This window comes from Echinops telfairi, unplaced genomic scaffold (genome assembly GCF_000313985.2).
Source record: "Echinops telfairi isolate 266 unplaced genomic scaffold, ASM31398v2 ScPeMD7_5;HRSCAF=22, whole genome shotgun sequence".
In the NCBI taxonomy this organism is placed as follows: Eukaryota; Metazoa; Chordata; class Mammalia; order Afrosoricida; family Tenrecidae; genus Echinops; species Echinops telfairi.
The window spans coordinates 45,077,121-45,100,105 of record NW_022103901.1 but is presented as its reverse complement, the minus strand read 5'-3'; the positions used below and the strand labels follow the sequence as shown (position 1 = coordinate 45,100,105).

Sequence of the window (22,985 nt, the reverse complement as noted above, 5' to 3'; positions counted from 1 at the left end):
TACACCTTAAAGAAGTAAGAGCCGTTGCACGAACAGACACATGCACACCCCTGTTCACTGAAGCACTGTTCACAATAACAAGATGGAAATAACTTAAATGCCCAACAGTGGAAGATTGGATAAAAAGAGTTTAGTGTACACACACACACACACACACACTCACACGCACACACACACACACCTTCCTAGACACAGAATAAAGTATAAGTTGTTCCCTTGCCTGGAATGTTCTCCTCCCTGGAATACACCACTTTCCATGGCTAGCTCCTTATCCTCAACATCTCAGCTTCATACTGCTCATTTCCCTCCCCACCCAATCTGAAGCAGCCACCCAGCCATTCTCCAATAAAGCAGCCTCTCTGATATTGCCTGGCACATGATTACTTTGGATGGGTTCTTAGTTACCGACACATAAGGTTGTGCGTTGCTTTTCTCCAACTCAAGTATAAGCTCCTTGAAAGCAGGAACCTTCGCTCTCTGTTCCCTGCTGGTTCATCCTGGCCTCACACAGGCCCTGTCAAGTACAGAGCAGATGCTTGGAACTATATTTGCTTGTTTGTTTGTTTACTAAAGGAAGAAAGAATAAGCGATTAATAGAAAGATTTCCCACCCTTACAGAAGTCCTAATTGTTCTAGCTTAACTTTTACCTAGCTACACCAACATAGGTGCCATTAAGTTGCTGTCAAATGAGCTCCAACTCATGGCAATTTGGTGTGTAACAGAACAAGACGGTGCCCTCTTTATGGGCATTGGTACATCTGGGTTCATTGGCTCAGTTGTGTCAATCAATCCATCGCACAGAGGTCTTCTCTCATTTTCCCTGGCCCTCTGTTTTATGCAACGTGGTCTCCTGTTCTAGCTGTTGGTCTTTCCTGATGACAAGCCCTAACAAGCAAACAAATGTCTCACAGGGCTCACTTCGAAGAAACAGTCTAGCTGCATAGATACACCATTAGATGCCTACTTTCAAACCTTACCAATCTTAGCGTTTTCCTACTTTATAAGACTTTCCCAGCTGACACCTCTTATATTAAAACTAAATGAAAAATTCAATAAGAATCGCATGAAGAATTCAATTAGAAAAGTCTGTTCAAGTTACTTAATTTGGCAACCTTTTCACCTCCCTGCTTCTATCTCTTGTGCTGACTAATATCTGACTTTTTCAAAAGCATGGAGAAAGTGTGGCATTTGGGAGGACTTAGGGGGCATTTTCACTCCCTAGTACATATTTGCAGTGTCAGCTGGCCAGAATACAGCCAAGCAGCTATTTCCAGGTGTGTAAACTGGACACGTTAACACCTCCATCAGATGCCGGACTTGATGAAGAGCTGAGGGCTTCTGCCTACTCCCTTCTGGTCCTGTTTATGTTGGATGCTGCTCAAACATTAGTGTGTGGCTTCCTCAGTTTAAGAGAACTTTATCATTTTTCCATCCTTTCACCTTTACCGGTTACCTTCAAGGTCTCACGCTACTGTTTGACATTAGGAAAAGACTCAATTCAGGAGTAAGGGGAAGGTGGGGGGAGAAAGAGGAACCTATCACAATGATAATCACAATAACCCCCTCCCATGGGAATGGACAACTGAAAAGTAGGTGAAGGGAGACATTGGTCAATGTGAAACGTGAAAAATAATAATAACTTATAAATTATCAAGGGTTCATGAGGGAGGGATGATGGAGGAGGGAGGGAGGGAAAAACAAGAAGCTGACAACAAGGGCTCAAGTGGAAAGAAAATGTTTTGAGAATGATGATGGCAACAAATGTACAAATGTGCTTGACACAATGGATGTTTGTATGGATTGTGAGAGGAGCTGTACGAGCCCCCAATAAGTGATCAAAAAGAAGAAGAAGAAGAAGAAGAAGAAAGAAAAAGACTCAGTTCTAGATTGTCTTCTGGTACAAGCCTTACCTGCCAGAGTTAAACACAATATGCACACATAAGCCAGAGAAAGGTAAGTAAAACAGTTTGGAACAAATAAATTGTCAAAATTCAGAAAGATGTAGTCACCAACAATTTTGGAGAGGAACTTAACACGCACATGTTGTTGCTGTGATGTGCCATCAAGTTTACCACTACTCACAGCAACTTCATGTGACAAAAGGGAAGCGCCCCGTAGTGTCTCTGAAGCGGTTATCTTTACAGGAGCAGATTCCCCAGGTCTCTGGGAGAGAGTTTAAAAATCCAACCATTAGGTTAGCTGCCTAGCACTACCAGGGCTCCTTAAATGTACATAAATGTATATGAAAATTAGCGAGCTTTCCATTCATTCACTGTTAATTGATCATCTGTGAAGAAACGAAGAGAAAAAGACAAGAACATTACCTTTGATTAATCTGTTCTGGTATTCTTCAAGATCATATTAGCAAGAACACACAGACACACACACACACACACACACACACACACACACCACTCCCAAAACCATACAGATCATTAACATTGTATAAATGTAGCAGAGCAACAACCAATCACTAAGGCAGATCCAGTGCAATTTTGTTTCATGGTATTTTCTTTTTTTTATCATTTTATTAGGGGCTCATACAACTCTTATCGCAATCCATACATACAGCAATTGTGTAAAGCACATTTGTACATTCATTGCCCTCATCATTCTCAAAACATTTCCTCTCCACTCAAGCTCCTGACATCAGCTTCTCATTTTTCCCCTCCCATCCCTCTCCCCACTCCCTCATGAACCCTTGATAATTTTTAAATTATTATTTTGTCATATCTCACACTGTCCAATGTCTCCCTTCACCCACTTTTCAATCCAGTGCAATTTAAATGACTTCTTGTTCAAATTGAATGTTTGGATAAAAAATGACTCTGCTTTTATTTCTGAAGCAGTCATGGTCACTGACTTCCACTTCTGGTTAAGTGGTTTTTCAGTATCTTCTAAGTCTAGTTAAATAATAAGCACTTTATTAACCGTAATAGTAGGAAGTAATGGTACCACAAGGGTCTCCAAGTTAATGTTGGAGCAAAAGAAAAAATGAGCAGAAGTCATTTTGCCAATTTATCCTTATAAAATTACTTACCCAGATATAGTTCTTCTTTCTCTCCTTCTCTCCACCCCCACCGCATTTCCAATCTACTCACTGAACGTCCTAGAAGATGATAAATAAGGAATGCAGGAATGATCTTGGCCCTATCCCTGAAGAATTGACTGTGCAGATATGGAGTCTTTATAAATATAATGTGATGATGACTTTGCATTAACAACGTTGGTGTTGGATCACTTCAAATACTACTCCTCCTGGAAATGGAAAGCTAATCAAGGAACATCCTGAAGTCTTAAACATTCAACTAAGAAATAATATTCTGAAGTATTCTTCCATGTGATGTTTTCCTATAAATATTGGTCCTGATACAATGTTACGTTCTTAGGCTTTAGGATAATACTTCTTTGCTATGATAGTTTCTTGATGAACATAATGTTTTCATTACACTACTAAATGAAATATGAATTATTTTTTGTTAGGATTCCTACGTGGTATCTATATAGTTGAGAATAATTATAGATAGCCTATGTATATTTGAAGTGGCACCAGTCATTCATAAAAAATGCCTTTAGTTGATCTGAAATATGAGGTCCTGTATATATGAAGATACATATAAAGCTGCACTAATCCCCCAAAGTTTTCATTTTGCCTTACTTGAATGTGTATGAGAGTTCCATTGGTAATTTAGATAAGTTAACAAAGTTAACACTACCAGGTAGGAGGAGGAAGCAAGTTCAGAGATGAGATATATGTTCAGAGATAATGCTGTGAACTTGATGCAAAAATATTAACAATAGGATGTTCAGTGGTAAATATTGATGCAAAATTATATGTGTACTTTAATTTAAATTTTGCCTAAGGATAGCTAATACACTTTAACCACATAAAATGTTTATTATACATTAAAACTAAATACACCAGAATGTCAGCAATGGTTTATTGAGTGTTGGAAGTTTAAACATATAATATTTTCTTATTAACTCTTCCTTTTCTTCAAACTTTTCTACAATAAAATTCATCACTTTTATAATTACAAGATATTATTTTAAAAAATAAGCACTTTACATTTCTATACCCCTTTTCACTAAATTTCAGCTTACTCTCCTCCTCAACATGGATCTTTCTGCAAAATAGCATTGACCTAGCTCAATGTTAAACAAGGTTGGAATCAGAATGCACCAGCACTGAACACTGTCATCATTTTCTTTTATCTTCCTTCTTCTCTAAGATATCAAAGATTTAAGGTTTCATGTATTTTTCAAATCCATTCTAGAGAGACATTTCACAAAATAAAAAAGTCTTATACACCCAAATATCTTTCTCTTTTACAAACTGAGCTCTGAGAGCCAGTCCAGACCTTGAATTGCACATCTCACTTAGATATTAAGTCATACGACTAAGATAATTCACCCAAATAATTTTGTATTTTTATTGTGAATTAGGTGGAGATTTGCATCAATGATAACCATTTTGGTGCCCAAAAATTTACACAATTAATCAACCCTCCCAGTAACTTGCCCTTCCCCATCACTCCCTATTTGTCTTTTTCTTCATGGAGAATTCTATCTTCCCCTGCGCCTGAGGTAACACCTGTATACGTCTAGCCTATTGCTTCCCCAACTGACTGGCTTCACTCAGCATAACATCCTTTCAAATCTATCCATGCCGTGAGGAGTTTCCGTTTCATCATCATTCTTTAATGATGTGCAGAATCCCACTGTGTGCGTGTTCCAAAGTTCCAAAGTGTATTCACCCACTCTTCCACTGATCGGAATTTGGGTTATTTCCATCGTCTTGCTAATGTGAATGATGAACATGGGCATTACTTCTTTATGGTAGGTACCAAATAAAGGAATTGCTGGGTCTTACAGTATTTCCATTTCCAGTTGTTTGGGGAAACACCATGCCAATTTCCCCTGAGGTTGCACCACTTTACAGTCACACCAGGATTGTAGGAGAATGCCAATCTCTTTGCACCCCACCCAACATATGATATTTTCTATTTTTTTAAACTTTGCTATATCAATGCCAGTGAAGGTGACACTTCATTGTTATTAGCATTTCCTCATATGTTTGTTGGTCTCCTATATTCTTCTTTTGTAAACTCTCTGTTTATATCTTCTACGCACTTTTTATTTGGATTCTCTTTTTCTTGTTGAGGTGTTGAAGTGTGTTAGTCTGGGTACATTAGAGAAACAAATCCATAGAAACTGATATGTATAAAAGAGAGTTTTATATAAAGGGTGAGTGCACATCAAGAAGACATCCCAACCCAGTGCTGCCCAAGCCCACAAGTCCAACATTAGCCCATATGTCCAACATCAATCCACGAAGTCCTCCTCCATCATACAAAACACACTTAATGATGCCGACTGCAAGAGGAAAGCTGAATCAGTGAATGTGTAAGCGTGTCAGACTGGCAGGGGTCTCCACACGGGTGCTCCAGCACCCAGGGCTGCATCAGGGTAGGTCCATGTGGCTTCTCCTCAGGGCTGTCTCGCAGGAAGTGAGCCTTGCCAACTAGAGCAGGGAACTGGCTACGGCAGCTGCACCGTGGTCCGGCCATCAGAAAGCAAGAGACCCGAGAACTAGCAAGGCAAGGTTCACCGAGCCATTTATCTCTCCGCCCTTCAATTAACCCCACATGTGTTTATTGGCCTGGTTGGTACAATAAACTTTAACTATCTCATGCAACTTTCCATACATTTTAGAGATTAGACCTTTGTCTGCTATATCTTTGCCAAAGCTATTTTCCCAGTGTGTGGGTTCTCTTTTTACTCTTTTCATGGAGTGGTCTGATGCACGTAGGTGTCTTATTTTTAGGAGGGCCTAGTCCACTATTTTGTCTTCTGCTGTGTAGTTTTTTCATTGTGTTTATTAAGGATATTAGGACCCTTAATTCTGTCCCTATTTTCTCCTTGATGATCTTTATACCTCTAGGGTTTACACTTAGGTGTTTCATCCATCTTAAGTTCATTTTTGTACTTGGAGTGAAATATGAGTCCTGTTTCATTCTTCTGCAAGTAGAATCCAATTTTTCCAGTACCATTTATTGGAGACTCTCTTTCTCACTTCATATATTTTGACCTTTTGCCTATAGGCATATGGATTTATTTCTGGGTTCACTATTCTGTTTCATTGGTCTATGTATCTATAATTGTACCAGTACTAGGCTGTTTTGAGTACAGTGGCTGTGTAGTCGGAAAGTGAGAGGCCTCCTATTTTATTCTTCTTCTTAAGTGGTGTTTTACTTATCCCAGGGCTCTTTTCTCTCCAAATAAATTGTCAATAAGTTTCTCCATTCCTTTAAAGAATGGGGGTATGGTGAGGGAGGGAGGGGATACAAGGAGCTAATATCAAAGAGCTCAAGAAGAAGAAAAACATTTTGAAACTGATAGTGGCAGAAATTGTACAATTATGCTTAATATAATTGAATTGTGGATCCTTATAATATCTATGAGTTCCCACTAAAATGATTAATAAAAAAAGAATTATGCTGTCACCCAAATTATTTAAAAGCTGCTATTTACTACGTAATCTATGCAAGGCCTTCCACAGAATGTGATGTGAAAACTTTTCCTAGAGAAACAATGATGAATGAGATAAAATGCTGAAGTTCCAATTCACCTAGCATCATGTTTGTCAGCGAAATACGTGTCGAAGACATCTGATGAAAGACAGGATCGTTGTGGTCCGCTATGTGGTCATAACTTTCACCCATTTCATAACTAAAAAGCTGTTTTAAAAAAGGGAGAGGTTTTGGGTTGAGGAGAAGTATGACAAGAAATACCAAGAGAAGAATGTGTGAATTCCCTAGCAATTGCAAGAGTTCATTTGAAATAAATAAAAATAAATTCATATTAGTCTGAGTAATTATGGCTTAGTGACCATTTTGGCCTGAACCAGCACTCTGAAGATGGAAAGAGAGCACACAGTTGATGCAGCCAGCACAAAGGAATACTTATAGTTATCATTATTAATATTATATTCTATTATTTAATATAGCCATCTTTAAGAATATACATATCATTGGCATAATCATCTACATCGTGTAGAGTCAGAAAAGGTAGCAGGTTAGGCTACTTGGGGGCTTAAAGGGAAAGGCGAAGGACGTCCAGAAATGTAACGTGCTAACAAGACAGAAGTTAACACCAATAATGAAAATGACTCAAAGGCAAAATGAAGTAAACTATGAAAAAGGTGCAGTAAATTGTGATTGAAAAACAGATTCGATAGGTTCAAAATCTTGAGAAGGAAGCCCTTCTAAGTGTTCATAGAACTCATGATAGATTTATTTGAGTAGCTGGTTTGGGTGGAAGTTAAGGTCACAGAAGTAGAGGACGCCACCAAGGAACCACGTAGTCAAGATGTTAGCAGGAGCCTTCATGTGGACGGTGGCCAAAGGTAGAGGCAGGAAATGAAAAGCCAACGATTGAAGGCACTGGGGGAAATGAGGAAATGAGTAAGGCTGTTGATGACAAGCCAGGAAGAGATTATAAAAGTGAGAGTATAGGTGGAGCCTATAGACTTCAAAAGAGACCCAGATGTTGAGTGATGACGGCAAAATTACTGTACCCCTCCTGGTCTAGGAAAGAGCATGCTGAACTCAATCACATCATCAGGAAAAGCAAGGCTTTAATTAAGACAAAAGCATTCGCAGAGAAAAAGTTTGAAGCAGCAGACATACTGGTTAAAAACAGTTAAGGATTCCCCTGGGCACTGAAGTACACAAACAAAAAAAGGAGTTGTTGTTGAGTTGATTTCAACTCATGGTGATCCCTGATGTGTTAAAATAAAATTGTGATCCATAGGGGTTTTTGAAAGATGATATTTTGAAAGTAGATTGTCAGACCTTTCTTCTGATGCACCTCTGAGAGGACTCAAACCTCTAAGCTTTCAGTTGGCATCTGAATGCATTACCCATTTGCACCACTCAGGGCAATGCAAGTCGTGTGCAATGGGACTCTAAAGAGAAATGGAGAAGGAAGAAAAATAATATGAAAGCTGTAGGGAAGAGAATGGCATCTAGGAGGTAAGAGTAAAGAATAAGAACATTGTCCTTGGGATTCGTTGTTATTGTTTCATGAAGAGTGACTTGGGCTGTATTGGGAATCAAAGTGAACCAATTTCAGTACAACTGAGAGTCTTTTTTTTTTTTTAATCGTTTTATTGGGGGCTCAAACAACTCATCTCAATCCATACATATATCAATTGTGTAAAGCACATTTGTATATTTGTTGCTCTCATCATTCTCAAAACATTTGCTCTCCACTTAAACTCTTGGCATCAGCTCCTCATTTCCCCCCTCCCTCCCCTTTTCCCCTTCCCTCATAACTCTTGATAATTTATAAATTATTATTTTGTCATGTCTTACACTGTCCAACGTCTCCCTTCACCCACGTTTCTGTTGTCCATCCCCCAGGGAGGAGGTTATATGTAGATCCTTGTAATCGGTTACCCCTTTCCACCCCACCCTCCCTCCGCCCTCCCGCCACTCTCTCGGCACTGGTCCTGAAGGGATCATCCATCCTGGATTCCCTGTGTTTCCAGTTCAACTGAGAGTCTTGCATATTCAAACTTAGCCCCTTGTTCATTTCAATTACATTAGAGCACCACGATACATTTTGTGATTGAATTTCCCTTGGTGTCTAAAACTTTTACTACTAGAGAATTTATTCCTGTCTACTGCAGGCTGAAATAGATTAGGTTGCCAATTTCTTCCCACTGATTTATTTTTCCAGCGAGTGTGTAAGTTTTCATTCAAATGAACACATTATCTAATGGTGAGAACATTAGAAACCAATGGTTTATTTTAGTTGGTTTCTGTTACATGTGTAAAAACAGACTGTTCATTTTCTCAGCAAATCTAAAAATGACAGTTTCCTTGCTTGAGTGATGTTATGATTACATAAACCTTGTGCATGACAGTGGGATCAACGTAGCTTTTAAAAACATTTTCCATATGCACCAAGGGATTAGCTATTCTTTTGTTTGCTTTTAAGACTCATGCACATATTAAACTGATTGGCTGAAATGTGTAGGTTTTCATGAAACAGGTTAGCTGGGTAAATCATATGTAGAATGGAGCACACCCCAGAAATTGTTTCACTGCTAAATAGGAAACCATACATGAACTGCAATCAGAGCCTCAGATTGTGCTGTTGGATATGGTCGCTTCCTCCTTCCTGACGTCTGGACATGGAGCTTCCCCACTAGAACAGGCCTGGCACTTGTTTACCAGCCCTGCTGTGAGGATGCCAGTGGCCATAGGGTCCGTTTCCACCCATGCCTACTCAATGTGTGCTGGCACAGAACAGTGTGCCAGAACTCGCCTTCATAAGGTTGGCAGTGCTGATGATTTGGGAAGTACGTCGTCAGACCTTTCTTCCCAAAGGACAGTGTCCAGGAACCTTCCTCTGAGTCGGTTCAAACCCCCCAGGCTTTCCATTAGCTGTCAAGGTTTATATTTATACCACACAAAGGTGCCCTTGGCTACCAAGGTTTCAGATGAAGCCTTAGTTGATAAGTGCATTTGTTCATTTTCTATGGCTACTTTCCCACTGTGTTTTTGCTGTAGTTTCCTGCTCTACTCCAACTAAACTCTGAAACCCTGAAAACAGTGTTCTCTGTTTATCCCCTTCACCACTTGTGCTAGTCCAGGTAGACTAGAGAAACAAATCTATGGACACACATATGTGAATAAGAAAGAGATTTATATACCAGAGCAATTGAACATTAAGAAAACATCCCAGCCCAGTCCAGATCAAGTCCATAAGGCCAACATTAGCCCATATGTCCGATACCAATCTGTAAAATCCTCTTCAGACTCAGGAAACACATACAATGACGCTGAATGCAGAAGATCACAGGCCAAATGGGTGGAAAGTCTTTGGATCCAGTGGCATTGGAAACATCTCAGCGCGGGCAGGGGTCTCTGCATGGCTTCTCCAAAACCCAGGGCTGCATCAGGGTGGGTCCATGTGTCTTGTCAGCTGCTACGGTTCCCAGGGTGTGAGAGAATCTCTCCTGCCTCCAAGGAGAAAGTACCAGATTTCCCAGAATTCTCAGGAGAAAGCCATGCCCACACAGAGGCCTCATTGGCTCTGCTCTGATTGACAAGCTAGACTCCACCCTTGCACTCTCAATCCTCAACCTGACAAACGATTGTATAGCTACCGCACCACTGCTCTATGTTCTTCGAGTCTATTTCTCATTTAAATATAAATATGTATATGCCCACAGTTGGTAGCATTTCAGGTATTCCTGCTTCCTGATGAGAGGCCAATAAAACAATTGAATGACAACATACTCTCCATATATTTTTTATTTCCCTATAAAAATTTTATTTCCCTTCAAAAACTTCAAGGACAAAAAGCAACAACATTGTATTTTACCTCCATTTTTTTCATGAGCTTTTGAAGCACCCTTAGATGCCAGCAAGGAGTCCTGCTGATGCAATGTGAAAGGGCTCCCTGCTAACAGAGCTCAGCGGCTCAAGTCTACCTGCTGCTCTGCAGGATAACCACGTGGCAGCCTGCTTCGGAGAAGACGCCAAAACCTAATCCAAGACGCCTAAGCCAAGTCCAAAGGCACTGCCATCAAGGCAACACTGACTGATAGCGAGTCCACGAGGCTGAGCAGAGCTGCTGCCGCAGCTTCTGAGCCTGTCGTGCTACTCGAGTAGAAAGCCCATCGCTCCCCTCTGAGCAGCCGGGTGGTTTCAAACCGCTGACTGTGTGGTTAGCAGCCCAAACCATAACCACCATGGTTCCAGGCCGTCCTACAAGATTTCTGAGTTGAGTTGCTTAAGGGTTTGTTTTATGGTTGTTTGCTTGTTTGTTTGTTTTTATATGTGTCTGGAACTGAAAACAATAGGATTCTGTTTTCTCGGGGGAATTTAGAAATAGGTCAAGTTGGGGTAATAGTATGCCGCAGCGCAATTTCCAACTTGCCACTTTCCTAGTCATTGCCATTCAATGTGAAGGTTGTGACGGATGCCTGGAAAGACTGCAAATGTTCTCTCGTCCTCCTTTCTGTCTGTAGAAATATTTCATGTGCCATCTGCTTTCAGGGATGGATCATTATACTCAATCATGTTTGCCAGGGGGAAGAATAATCCTAAAAGGCAGCCTGAGTATGATACAATGCAAAATGAAAATGCCTTTTGCTTTCTGCACTGTTAAAAATAGAGTTTGTAGCTTGAACTTCCACATAGTTGTGACCAGGGGGGTAAATTCTTGTTCCAGATGATGGAACTGTGGGCTTAGTGTCCTGCTTTCCTTCCTAACAGTTGCTTTCTTCAAATGACAGCCTATGAATCAAAATGAAATACTACATCTACTTTTATTCTCTATCCCAAAGCAATTTTACCTGTATGCTGTTGTACAACAGAATGAAGTATTACCCTGTCCAGCACCAGCTTCACAATTGTTGCTTGAGCCTATTGTTGCAGCCACTGTGTCCGTCCAGTGTGTTGAGGGTCCTCATCTAGCTGACGCTGTCCTGTCCACACATGGCGTCCTTTTCCGGGGACAGCTCTCTCCTCATAACGTGTCCAAAAGGAGATGAAGTCTCACCATCCTCGTTTCTAAGAAGCATTCTGACTGTACTTCTTCCAAGACAGATTTGTTTGTTCTGCAATCCATGATTGTGATATTTAGGTCTACTGTGCCAAATAAGGCTACATAGGAGCATATGGGCAGAGTTTAATCAGATTGCAGCTTGATTGGAGGGCAGCCGAGATAAATATTTTGTGCTGCCGGTATCCGGTCTCTCTTCCCCTGGTGATTTGACCAGCGCTCTGCTGCCTGAGCTAGTCTTTTGCCTCAACAGTGTGCTGTGCTACTGTGGGCAGAGCCAACCTGTGAAGCATGTCCCCTTGCCCTGTGTGCATCACTTGTGGTTCCGTCGAGACCTGCTTCGCCACACTTCTAGAGGATCCTGCAGGACTGCTTTGCTAAGCTCTGGCGCTATTGGCTTCTGCGCCAGTTCAACTTCTCATCTACCTGCTGTTGCTGCCCCACCCTGTGTGTCTGCATGAGGGTAGACTCCGCTGTCTGCTTCCTTGATCTTGGACCAGCAGCCCGTGTGAGTTGAAGGACCTTCAGTAGAGTAACTGGTCCATGCAAGTGAATTGAACTGAACCCTCTGTACTGCTGTGTGGACTAACTGGCTGTTATGTTCCTTCTTGATATATATATTCCTAAGTGTCCTGGTTTTGTTTCTCTAGAGAACTCTGCCTAACACAATGATACTTTCCATCTTCTTCATCAACACAAAATTCAAATGCATCGATCCTTTTTATTCACTGTCCAGCTTTCACGTAAGCTAGTTAACAATTGCATGGCTTGGACCAGATGCACTTCAGTCCTCAAAGCAATAGCTGTGTTCTTTTAACAGTGTTAGAGGCCTCCTACAGCAGAGCTGTTCAATGCAATACACTGTCATTGCATTTCTTGGCTGCTCCCTCCTTATACATTTAGAAGTGAATTACTCATGAGGAATAATCTGAAATAACAGCAAGAGCTTTGCTTCGTGTTTGTTCTCATTATTCTGCCTTTTTAGAGAAGAATTGCAGTTGATGTTTGTCATTATACAATTTTTCTGATATTAAACAGATACCTGACTAAAAGGATCTATATTCCTACCCAAAGGGCTATATATACACACCAAAAATTGGCAGAGAGAGGTTTTCAAAAGCAGTCAGGTGGATCCTGAAAACCCTTGTACTACAAGAGTTGATTTACACGGAGGCCCCTTGCTCCACTTTTCACCATAGTATCAGCTAGAGAGGAATTTGCATTATGTTATTTTGTATTCAAGCAAAGGGCCAAATACGGTCTTCATAAAATGAAGGTCTATTTTACAGTCTTGGCAACAGCAGTAAGTGATCTAAGTAGATGTCAATTTGGAAGTAAAATTGGATGGGAAGAAGCATTTTTTTTTTTGGGGGGGGTCTAAACTCTTGGTCCTTTTAATCGGGACAAAGGAATAGTCAAGCTGAATTTGACTCTCTAATTTTCCCTGAGGCTGCATCAGGAGCAATGAATCTGGGTGGATTGGGAGGGTGGGGTGCGTTCATGCCAGTCCCTGCCCGCCAAGAGGGGTCAGAGACATCTGTAGTGTTCTTGGAGTGTTCCTTGGAAGGCTGCTGCCCAAGACAGCGCTTGTGAGCTGAACATGTGTCACTTGGTAGCTGAGCACAAGAAGGGGCCAGAACTCATCATACAGTAGATACTTTTACTGAATTCTTTACCCCCATAGTTCAGCTACCTCTTACTCATTGGGATCTGCTGGCTGTTTCTACCTCTGAAGCCATTCTGGGCCTGGATCTCTATATATCAAGTCCCCGGTGTCTCTTTGAAAGGGATGGAGGTGGAATGGCTTCAAGGAATGGGGGGATGAAACTGCCCATCCTCCTAAAACTTTCAACCAGTCCCCTTGTATTCAATAAATTACATGTCGACTGGAGCACCCCCGGATGTGACATCAGTCTTCCAAAGGCATCCATAAATGCACTGTAATCAGAGCCCCAAACTTTGCTGTCGGGGTTTATCAGAGTCATGCCAGGTTGTGTTCTCAGACTTCCATCGTCAAGAAAGGACTCCTGTGATAAAGGGTCCTAATGCTCAAAGTAGTGCCCTCCTTGTTTGCTTCATCCTCTAGCGGCATTTCTACATCTTTCCTTCTGCTAAATCAATGATAATTCAATCTACCATTTTTCTTCTAATGAATGCACTCCACCCCCCTCCTTGACTACCCCTCTCCCTCTGCCACTCTCTTTGGGTTAGAAAAGGGGGCAGAAATCAATGTATATCCAAACCATCATGTTTAAATAAATGTCTACGTATGACTTTGCAGGCCTTGGTGGTTGTTAAACCTACTGCCATTCAGTGGCTTGAAACTTCTAACCATTCTATACAGGTTTTCTGAGGGTGCGGATCTTTGTGGGAGCAGCAGCTTCATCTTTCTCCTTGGAGTTGCTACTGGGTATGAGCCACCATCTCGTCTGTTAGCATCTCAACACTTACTGCACAGCCCCAGTCCGACTCCTTCTTCTTTTTCTTATTGAGTTAAAATATACAGAACACAGCAGTTGCCGGCTCACCAGTTTTTAAGTGTATAATTAAGTGACATTGATTACAATCTTCATGATGTAGAGCCATTGTGGAGATCATTTGCAAACGAAGGTTCTGTCCAGCCTAATAAAACAGAGAGAGAATCATCACCACTCCCATCTGAGTGGCCTTAGATCGGTTACAGAGGACCCTGTGTCTCAGTTTCTTCACCAGTAAAATGGGAGAACCTGATAATGTTGTGGTTAAATGAAGTAACCAGCTAGCACAGGGCAAGCCATAGGGCAAGTTCTTGGTTTATATTTTCCATGGTTGCTTTTGCTATTCTTAAGAATGTTAACAATGAGTTTTTGTTACCTGCATATACTTAGCCTGCAAACTTATAAGAAGCTACAAATGAATTCTTCCTATATTGTTCCCTTTTTTCTTCATCTTAAAAAAATGGGCCAGTGGGGAGGAAAAAAATGCTAATAGAAAATCACTAACCAGCTAGGAGAACTTTTTGTTCTCATTCAAACTACCTTAGAGATCCTAGAAACTGCATATATGAATTCTGGTGAGCAACTAGCAGAAATGGGGAGAGTGTAGATGGCAGGCTATAGATGTAGGCTACAAAAGGTTGATAGACAACTGGTTCACCTGTGCAAGCTTATCGATTAAGTCTTACAGAAACAGTGTTAACAGACTCTAGAGAGAGCGATTTGTGAGACATGTTGGCTAAGGGCTGAAAATTAATACTTGTCATGCTTTCTGCTCTGAAATGCTGGAACTCTACAAGTATTTTGTTTTAACAACCAAATGAGACATCATTAGGGATATGTTTGTAAATTCAGTAGGGCATATCTACACCACATTCTGTGGTAAAGAACTGTGCACAGTAAACTATGTCTGAGCCTTCCCTCCAAGTATATGGCCTTGGAGACACTCCTGTCCCACAATATCATGGGTACAAAAAAAATTGTCAAAGAACTTCTGACATTTCTCTAGCCCATTTTCTCTCCCTCTCTTTTTAAAAAAATACTTTTATTAGGGGCTCTTATATATCTTATCACAATCCATATATTCATCCAGTGTGTCAAGCACTTTTGCACATATGCTGCCATCATCATTTTCAAAGCATTCTCTTCCCACTTGAGCCCCGCTCCCTGTTTCTTCCCTCTCCCTCCCCTGTTCACCCTCTCTCACCCGCCCACCCTCCCTCATGAACCCTTGATAAGTTATAGGCTATATTTTCCATCTCTTACATTGTCCTTTGTTGCCCCTCACCCACTTTTCTGTTATCCATCCCCTTGGGAGGGGGTTCTAGGTTGATCCTTGTGATCAGTTCCCCCTTTTGTCCCCCACCCTCCCCTATTCCTCCCGGTCTCTCTACTCTCCTTGTTGGCCCTGAGGGGCTTATCTAGCCTGGATTCCCTGTGTTGCAGACTCTTATCTGTAGCAGTGTGCATGTTCTGGTCTAATCCGATTTATAAGGTAGAATTGAGGTCATGATAGTGGAAAGGAAGCACCAAGGCACCAAAGAACTAGAGGAAAGTTGTGTGTCTCTTCGGTGCTATACGGCACCCTGACTTGCTCATCACTTCCCTGTGACCCCTCTGTGAGGGGATGTCCAATTGTCTACAGATTGGGTCTCCACTCCATACCCCCCCCCCCAATTCACTTTCGGTATGGTTTTATTCTGGATCTTAGATGCCTGATACCTGATCCCATCAACACCTCATGATCACACAGGCTGGTGTGCTTCTTCCATGTGGTTTCTGTTGCTTCTCAGCTACATGGCCGCTTGTTTATCTTCAAGCCTTTAAGACCCCAGACACTATATCTTTTGATAGCCAGGCACCATCAGCTTTCTTCACCACATTTGCTTATGCACCCGCTTTGTCTTCAGCGATTGCATTGGGAAGGTGAGCATCACAGAATGTAGGATTGTTCAAACAAAGTGTTCTTGTGTTAAGGGAGTACTTTAGTCGAGGACCAATGTTCATCTGCAACCTTAATTCTTAACATATAAATATGAGTACATAGTTCTATTCTCCTCTCGTTATATGTGTATATTTATACTTATATTTATAACTTTATAAAGAGATTTAAAAGAAATCTAGATTGTTTCCACCTTATAACTATTGCTAATACTGCCTCAATAAACATAAGTGCACAGGTCTTTTTTAGTTCATCTGTTCAGCAGATGAACAGAAAATTAAAATGTGGTACGTATAGACGTACTAATAATAATGGATTATTATTCACCCAGTAGGGGAAATGACATTTTAATATATGAAACTTGAAGACATTATGCTGCATGAAATAAGCCAATTTCAAAAGAAAAATCATTGTATGAGCTTACGTAATATAAAAAAGGCAAATGTCTAAAGTTTCCAAAGTGCTAGATAAAAATCATATTGGCTAAGTGTAATAACCATTACTACCCTCGAGTTGTACACCTGTAAAAAGGTCAATTGGCAAACGTAGTCTGATATATTTATGACCACAGTAACAAAGAGTAGCAAGCAAGGTTAGACAACCAAACATCTCACGGCATTTGGGTCTTTAGTTGGGGATTGTTTTCAGAAACATCCCAGTCAATTGGCCTGATAATGTATTTAGTGCTTCTGTTCTACATCCTAGTTCATTTCATAGTGTTCTGGGTCAAAAGAGCTTGCAAACAACCATTCAAACCGCAACAATAGTCTCTATTCACTTGGAGCAATAGAGGAAGTCAGTGAGTCATAAATAGGAGGAGGAGATGGAATGTGTGACTCACATTACCTCCATGAACAACTGCCTCTTTTGCCACAAGACAAGAAGGACTGAATGGTGCCCCACTACCATTACTGACTATTTTTATCAAAGCTTCCATAGAAGGCTTCTCACCAAAGGCAGGGAAATGTGGAGCAGAATTTTAAATTCCCATGAACTCTGCACTTGCTGGAGCCGTGGAGAATGGATGACTCCCAGAACCTACTTCTATGAGACAATCTTTAAACCACAGATCAAAGACATCCTCTGAATTTATCTTAAAACTGAATAGCAGTTTATCTTAACTAGGAAAAAGGGCCTGCCTTGATCATTGTGCTCTTCTAAGGAGTACATCTGTGGAGTCAAGGACCCTGAAGGTGTAGTGGGTACACACACACTGGGTTGCTAACTGCAGTGTCAGTAGTCCCGAATGATCAGCCACGTCACGGAAGAAAGAGGCATGCTAGTCCCATAAAGAGTTGAAAGTCTTGGAAACTCACAAAGGAAGTTCTACTCTGTTCTGGAGGGTCACTATGGGTCAAAATCTATTTGATGTCAGTGAGTTTTGTGTGGTTTAGGTTGGGATCAAATTGATGACAGCAATTTAAAGATTAGCAAAGATCCTTAGGGGGCAGTGAGTTTATGTTAATGTGGGTGTAGTAACTTAGTAAAGGAGGGTGAAATGTTGCACAACTCAAAGATTGGAATGAATGTCACCAAATTGTGAATGTTGAGACTGTTGGACTGGTATATTTTGCTGTGTATATCCTCAACCACAAAATAAATAAAATCTAGAAGTAAAACTTAAAAGAAAGGAAAAGGAATGAGGGGGTCCTCTGTGGAACCAAGCTTGCAGATTCTGGGTTCCCATATTCTTGTGTCTGTTCTTCCTCTTGAACACATGGCCTTTATTTATCACATATGTGTATCTATTCCTCTAATTCAGGACACTGATCTTTAAATTGCCAACCTACTGATACAACAAACAAAAAACAAAGGACTTACTGTTTGCTACATGAAATTACCTGAGAAAAATGCCCTAATAAAAATACTGTCATGTAACTAGAAAATCCATCTTTGATTATGATACAGGTTTGAGCCTTTATGATCCTCGTTTTTTGTAATTGCAGAGTTGATACTACATAGCAAAACCAAACTCGCTATCATTGAGTTAACAATTCTGACTTAGATTGGCCCTGTAAGGCAGGGTAGAAGTGTCCCTGTGAGTTTTGGAGACTGTAACTCAGGGTTCCTCAAACTACAGCCCACGGGCCACATGTGGCCGGCCGAGGACATTTATCCGGCCTGCCGGGTGTTTTTGCCCATTTTTTTTAACTTCAAAATAAGATATGTGCGGTGGGTCGGTGCACTCGGAGCTGTCGGAGTGTGAGAGCGGGATGGGAACCTGGTGGCACTCTGTCTTTCTGCAGCTTCTCTGGGCGAGGTTTTCCAGAATCACTTTGAACCCTCTGCCTACGTGTGTGCCATGTGCGGCTACGAGCTGTTCTCCAGCCGCTCCAAGCACGAGCACTCGTTGCCGTGGCCAGCTTCACGGAGACCATCCACGATGAGAGCGTGACCAAGCGGCCGGAGCGCAATCAGCCGGATGCCTTTAAGGTGTCCTGCGGTAAATGCGGCCACGGGCTTGGCCACGAGTTCCTCAGTGATGGCCCCAAGCGGGGGCAGTCCCGCTTCTGAATATTCAGCAGCTCCCTGAAGTTCATCCCTAAAGGCAACAAATCTGCCTCCCAGGGGAACTAAGCGGGCAGCCCAACCCCAAGCAGCCACAGGCATTGGTCACCCCCCTTTAGAACTACAGCCTACTGACCTTCAGGCAGGGAGGGCTGGATGGGGGGGTCAGTGGTTCCCAACTACCCTACCCCCTGGGCCAGGATGGGGCCGAGTGCTGGTTCATCTTGGCCTCCGAGGCTCGAGGCTGGGACTCTGGTCTTAGGGTGTCTGTGTCTTAAAAGACATAACACCCTTGGCTTCTCTCCTCAGCCTGGCGGCCCCTCCCTGCCTGTCTGGTCTCACCCCTATGAGCCCCAATTCCCAAAGGGGCTCCAGCCCTCACCAGGCAGGGCCCGTGCTGACCCCCTAAGTTGTGTGAGCAGATGCAACCACTACAAGGCCATGTCCCAGTCAGCGGCTCGAGCCCGGTCACTGCATGAATCGCTCTGGTCAAATCCTTCCAGGCTCACCAGGGCACTGATGGTCGGTGACCTGCTGGGGCATGCAGGCCCACGGCACAACCCCTGAGTCCCAGGTCTCCATCTGTGTGGGAGAGCAGCCACTGATCCATGGTCTTCCTACCAGTCCCCAGTGGGGCCTGGGAGGTCTTGTCCCACAGTCTGTACCTGCCAAGCCTGCCTCAGGAGCAGACGTCCAGAGCTCCTGGTGGCAGCCTCACCCTCTCCAACTTTCTGAACTGATCGGCTGGAAACTAATAAAGCAGGGAGATCCAGCAGGCTGCCATGCCCATGACTGGGTCTGTCTCTATCCTTAAAAAAAAATGTGCAGTGTGCATAGGAATTTGTTCATAGTTGTTTTTTTAAAAACTATAGTCCGGCCCTCCAACGGTCTGAGGGACAGTGAACTGGCCCCCTGTTTAAAAAGTTTGAGGACCCCTGCTGTAACTCTTCATGGGAGTAGAAAGCCTCATCGTTCTCCCTGCTATTGTGTATAACCCCCAAAACCCACTGCCATGAAGTTGATTTCTACTCATAGCAACCCATATAGGATTTCCAAGGGAAATGGGATCAGATAACTTCATCTTTCTCCATCAGAGAAGTTAGTGGGTTTGAACCGCTGACTTTATGGTTAGCAGGACAAAGCTTACATGAAAGCACCACTGTATATTCAGAACACATAAACTAGTAACTTCTGGTTAAAATAATGTCTTGGGACTTTAGAGTCTTGATTTTCTTAATTTAACTCTTCAAAACAAAACATTTTTCCTCTAATCTTGAAACACTATACATTTACCACTTACCAAGGGTTCTTGTTTGTTTTCCTCTTTGAAGTAGGTAAATGTTGAATACCTATTGGCTTTTATTAACCATTTAAATAAGCTAGACTTTGTTTTTGGTTTGATGTTATTTTAAAAGCATGACTCCTGTAATGAGTAGAATTTGGCCATAATTTTAATTATAAATTATTAGTGTGTGTATACACTTAATCACTTAAAATTAAGGAAAAGCAAAATATTTAAAATAGTGATAGTGTTGTTCTGTGAGACAAAAACCTCATAGATCCTTATCTGAGATATAGGGCTCTGTCCTTAGAAAATCTGAGTTCTAGAAGCATGTATAAAATTTTAACTTTGGGTCTTAATTCAAATTTTAATTAGTAAGGGTAATATTAATAAGAGAAATGCTCCTATTTGTAAAAATAATATTTACTATTTTAAGGATATAGCTTCTCACAATTATTACATTTTATTTTAAAGATTTTAGAAGATGAGGGAGAGAGCTCACAAAAGTTAATAAATTAAATTAAAAGCAACAAAGTTGGGGAATTTGTCATAGAGAGTAAATACCAATTTAGTTCTTTGAAGATGCCATCTTAGAAGTCTCTTAAGTTGTTGTACTGAGCAAAAGAAACTTAGTAAGTCAGTTAATTTAGAGAAGAAACAAAAAGAAGCTTAAGAATTTAAGAATACTATCAAAAGATACAGCGTCTAGAGTCTTTTTTTCCCTCTAAATCATTTTATTGGGGGCTCATACAATTCCTATCACAATCCATTCAGACATCCATTGTGTCAAGCACATTCGTATATTTGGTGCCATCATCATTCTCAAAACATTTGCCTTCCAGTTGAGCCCTTGGTATCAGCTACTCATTTTCCCCCCTCCCTTCCCCCTCCCTCATGAACCCTTGACATAATTTACAAATCATTATTATTTTGTCATATCTTGCACCGTCCAATCTCCCCTCACCCACTTTTCTGTTGTCCATCCCCCAGGGAGGAGGTTATATGTAGATCCTTGTTATCTGTTCCGCCTTTCTGCCCTACCTTCCCGCCACCCTCCAGGTATTGCCACTCTTACCACTTGTCCCGAAGGGATCATCTGTCCTGGTGTGTATCCAGTTCCTATCTGTACCAATGTACATTCTCCAGTCCAGCCATATTTGTAAGGTAGAATGGGGAACATGATAGTGGGGGGAGGAAGCATTTAAGAACTACAGGAAAGTTGTATGTTTCATCGTTGCTACCCTGCACCCTGAATGGCTCATCTCCTCCCTGTGACCCTTCTGTAAGGGGGTGTCCAGTTGCCTACAGATGGTCTTTGGGTCTCCACTCTGCACTCACCCTCATTTACAACTTTATGGTTTTTTTGGTCTTTAATGCCTGATACCTGATCCCTTTGAAACCTCTTCAGACTCACATAGCCACTTGCCAGCGATGCAGAAGGAAGAACCAGGAGGCAGGAAGAGCACAGGCTGGGGGTGCAGAGTTGTGTGGATCCAAAGTCGGTGAAAACATGGCGGGACCCCCGCAACTCTCAGGATCAGCAGCAAAGTCCCAGGATGCAGGAATACAAAGTGGCAGAAAGAGAGATTGTCTCTGTTCACCTTGCTTTTACACAAAAGGCTTATGAAAGGTTTAAACTCCATTCCTAGCCAGGAGTGTCTGGTTGACATAATCCTTAACTACCACAGCTTGTAAGCAAAATTTTACTATTACAAAATCAACATACCCACCACGTGAAGACAGTACATGTTGACTGGCAAACCACCCATCATTCCTCATCTACTTCAACAGACATCAAGCAGCCTTCCTCTCTGCCCCTCTTTCTGTCCTGGCTCCCCTTCATCCTCTCTGGGGCCCGGCCCTCAGCCCATGTAACATTTTTCCCAGACATATTTCCACCCAGGTGAATGAATTAAGTGAGAATGAAGAAGGGCCATCATTCTTCCTGTGAGAACAGCGAGAACAGCTGGACAAGAGAAAAAAACAAAAACCTTCATTCTTACTCAGGTTATAATTTTTATGCCGTCTCTTTTCTTCGTCAAATCACTCTATTCCTATTAGGGTTTGATCAGAGTCAGGGTGCTGGGAAGAAATGGGGAGATGAACTCTCTGGAAAATGAGTTACCTGTATCATTTTTAACTCTGATTTTCTCTTGCTCTGGTCCTCTACCTCCCACATTTGAAAATTATTTTTTATTGGCATCATGTTAAAAAAACATTAATTAGCTGGACATTTGATTCACATTCCACAGGTTAAACCAAACTTTGCTGAAGCTGTTTCAGGGAAAGTTTCAGAAATTCTCCAATGATGTATCAATAGAATTAGCTCTGCTAAGGGAATTCTGCTTGAACTACATCTATGACTTGACTCTCTTCGTTGCTTCAACTTTTCCTTCTCAAAGCAAAGTATTTTCATTAATAATTAATGCACACTATTTTTCTACATACATATAATTAAACAAACATCATGTGCACATAGAAACACAACACAAGCACATATAGCTACTGGCAGTCCAGGTCAGAGTCAACAACTCAGAGATGCCAGCATGCTGATGGCTTTCCCTTCATGGCTACAAGCTGTCTGCACCCCTTCGAAGACCAAGTCCAGACACTAACCTTCAAAGCAAAGGGAGTATGTTTTGTGAGTCCTGTCTATTTCATTCTCAATCCCAGCCCCACACCCCACTGGCAGACATCTTCTTACATGTCATTGGTTACAACTTCTTTTCAGGTCCATTCTTAGATCCAAGAAAGATTGGGAAAGCGAATATCTGGCAAACGATTCGCATGACTGGCTGAAACTAGCCACGACTCATTCCCTGGACTTGCAGAGGGCCCTGTATTCAAGGGACCTCCATCCACTATCTGAAATAAACCTGGATTAAACTTGGGTGGAGCAGGATGGCTATTAGGGAGCTGACAAACAGTGGGACAGCATCGGCCCAACATGTTTTAAACATTTACAAAGATTGGTATTCAAGTTTGTCTTTCTAATTACTAGTGACCTCAGTGCCAAAAATATGCTAACTGTGCTGAAGATACAGGGAGAGAAAAGCAGGGGGCTCGAGAGAGGAGTTGGGGATGTATTAACATAGAACGGGAAACATTAGAGACAGAGGAACAAGGTGCTTATCTGACTGTAAACGATTTGTAAATTTCCCTGAAATCTAATTTTTTCAAAGGCATCTTTAGATG

General features: G+C 41.7%; 1 protein-coding gene and 1 pseudogene across 1 annotated transcript in view; both read left to right on the top strand.

The window, feature by feature from the left end:
- LOC115867985 (palladin-like) overlaps positions 1 to 22,985 on the top strand; it is a 537,783-nt gene that overhangs the window by 304,967 nt on the left and 209,831 nt on the right. The window lies entirely within an intron of this gene.
- On the top strand, positions 7,560 to 18,662 carry LOC123520998 (annotated as a pseudogene).